We start from the raw sequence: 3,137 nt of genomic DNA on the forward strand, positions 1-3,137 counted from the left end.
ATGCATTTCTTCTAATTCCACAATTCCCTTGTTAGCCCTCCAGAAAAGGGAAAGTATCTCTCTCCCGATTGTCTTTATCTCTTCTTGTAGAGAAAGAAGAAAAATATTTCTCTGTCGATTGCATGTATCTTTTACTTTACTGGATAACTAATTTACTTACCACTAACTAACAAGTTAAGGGTAATTTCCTACTAACTTGTTTACAATTATGTGCCTTGGTCATTGTGCCAAAAATAATATCTTACATAAATGAACGGAGGGTACTGGCAATTTTTCGCCTTCTTCGCGTACCCTCTCCCACGCTGAATTAGCACTTGCAAAACAGATGTCATGTAGTCTAGTAGTGTGGTCTCAGTGCATCTCTCTTCCATGTTGCATCTAGCGAGCATATATAGTCGGATATAGCAAATCAAGCCCCCTAAACATACGCAGACGTGCCGGAACACAGGCCTGCCCGTCAGCTGGAACTGGCGACGTGTCGGCTTGACGGGAGCCTATGGGCGATGCACCATAGGAGCTCGCACAACAGATCCGTGATGTGGCCCAGCCGCTTGGCCTCCAGTCTCGGACTTCTCCGAAGAGTGGAGGGTTCGGCCATGGTCTCGAGGAAAAGAGAGTGAAATGGACTGCTGAATATGAATTAGGTGGCCAGTGTCTGGCCAAAGGGAGGTGATCCAATGATGGATCATGACCCAGGACGGGGAGAGGGGGAGTGATAGGTTCATCTTAATGGAAAATGTAAATTGCAATTTCTTTTACAAAATTACAACTTAATGAAAAAGTGCAAGTTGCACTGAGGTTTCAAATTTTGCTAACACAAACAAATTTCTAGTTCTAACTAAATATCCAATTTCAAAAGATTAAAATTTTCTTTTGGATTTTGATCTATCCTAATTTATGGCATTTTGATAATTTTATCCAACTTAAATTTGGTTTGAATCTGGTCCAAAAATTTGAGGTTACATATAATTACGAAATTAATGATTCTAGTTTTTAATCTTGAATCCCACTTTCAGTGACACGTTTCATTGCTGAAGCGCCGTGGTGCCAACTTTTAACATGTGATAGACGATGGGCAAGGCGATGCATGGCTTGTCACCGGGGTTAGCTGACATGGGCGGACGAGGCCGTGGGCTGCCTCCATGATATTGGTCAACCTGTTCACTTGCGCTATCGCTGATCTCCCACAGCGCATCGCGGAGACTCCAGTCTATCACTTGCACTACTTGTCGTAGTGAGCATCGAATAGGGCCTCGTACTCTTTTTATAGAATTTTTTAATCTCGACTTAAATCATCATATCTTAGTTTCAATTCGGAAGGGACTTACCACACATCTCATGTGGTAAAAGGCACAGTGCTCGATTCCACAATTCGAGTCGTTCCAAAACTTCGCATTTAGAAGTTCTCAATATTTCCTGAAACTGTTCTACATGTGCGCTTGTGTATTCTATGTAATGTGTAATGTTTCATTAACAAACAGTCCTCAGATCCTTGCAAAAAAAAAGGTGCTACAACATATGAGCAATACAAGAAGTACACATTTGTGTATTTAAAAATATCAAATAGTAGGCTATTTTTAGGTCCACATATTTATCCCTTTTGTGTATGTACCACATATTACCCGCAAGAAAAAAAATGTGTACATACCACATATTGAAATATGTGTATTGAACACAATTATGGCCCAGTTCTTTTGCAGGATTCTCCCAGAATCTACCCCTCTCTAGCTTCTCCTAGAATCTTTGACCCCCATTGGTTTTACAATCCTAACTAATTAGACCATAACTAAATAGCATTGCAAAACAAATGGGGCTCAAAGATTCTGGAAAAATCTAGGTAGGGGCCAGATTCTGGGAGAATCTGGCAAAGAACTGGACCTATAGACAAATAGGTCACATTCATATGCATCTACACCTAAACATGTCTAGCTGGACAGGAGAAAAAGTCGAGTGGCATATGGGACCATCTTGGTATGAAGTGCAAATGAAATAAAAAGGAATAAAACCCAACACATTTGTGGTTAAATTTGATTAAGATGAAATAGTTTCCCTTAAATGGGATAATCTTTGTCAAAATAAGCCACAAATGGATTTCTTCAGACTACTGGCCTTCTCATCAGCGTGCGTGGCGTCCTTGGCCTCATCGCGCACACGGTTGGCATCCTTCAAGCTTGCTGGAGCTGGGCCACCTCCTCGAGGGCTGCGGGGCAATCCGAATTCGGAGATCAAGATAGAACAATACTAACCAAGTAACAATCTGGACTAGGAAGACTGAACTTACGAATAGCATTGGCATGTGCACGCTCCAAGTTCTCACCGGCGCGCCGCCGGGCCTCAAGTTGTTTGCGTACACTACTAAGAAAATCCCTATATATAGGTGAACTGTAAATAGTGGAGGGCAGGACACGTCATCCGCCACTGCTACTTCTCCGAAAGAGCAGTGGCGGGTACCTGGTCGTGCCTGTTAAAGTTACTGGCATGCTTGTGGCGGGCACTGGCCAGCACCCGCCACAACTAGGCTCTTTCAAATATGCCCGCTAGATTTAAACTATAGTGGCGGGTGCCGACCTAGGCGCCCGCCACAACTATATTTTGGCAAGCGCACCAAATAAATCAAAATTTTGAAAATGTTTGCTATGGCGGGTGTCTGTGCTGGCCGCCACTGCACTTGACAGACAGTTCCCCTTCCGCACCCGCCTGGCAACCCTCCACAAACTTTTCATTTCCACTGTTTTGTATTTCTCTCTGCCATTTTCTCTCCCTCATCCCCTCCCGAGCGGTCCTGCGCCTCGACCGCCACTGCCGCCTCTCCGACCAGCCGGCGGCACCTTCGACGCATCCGACGCCGTGAGCGCCGCTGGATCTGCTCACTGTTGCATCTCCACTTCGACCGCCACCACACCATTCTCCGCCTCGACCGTGCGCAGCCCCCGTCCTCCGCCTCGATCGCCAACGCCTTCCTCCGCCTCGACTGGCGCCTTGACCGTCGTCCTCGACCGCCGCCTCCATCCTTCACCTCGACCGAAGTCACGTCTGCGGCAAGAAAAGCGGCCAAACGGTATACTATATCTCCATGAATAAATTATGCTTCAGGGTTTAGAATTTGCATCTTATTAATTTCTAGATTAAATAGTCTC

Source organism: Triticum aestivum, chromosome 5B (assembly GCF_018294505.1).
Source record: "Triticum aestivum cultivar Chinese Spring chromosome 5B, IWGSC CS RefSeq v2.1, whole genome shotgun sequence".
In the NCBI taxonomy this organism is placed as follows: Eukaryota; Viridiplantae; Streptophyta; class Magnoliopsida; order Poales; family Poaceae; genus Triticum; species Triticum aestivum.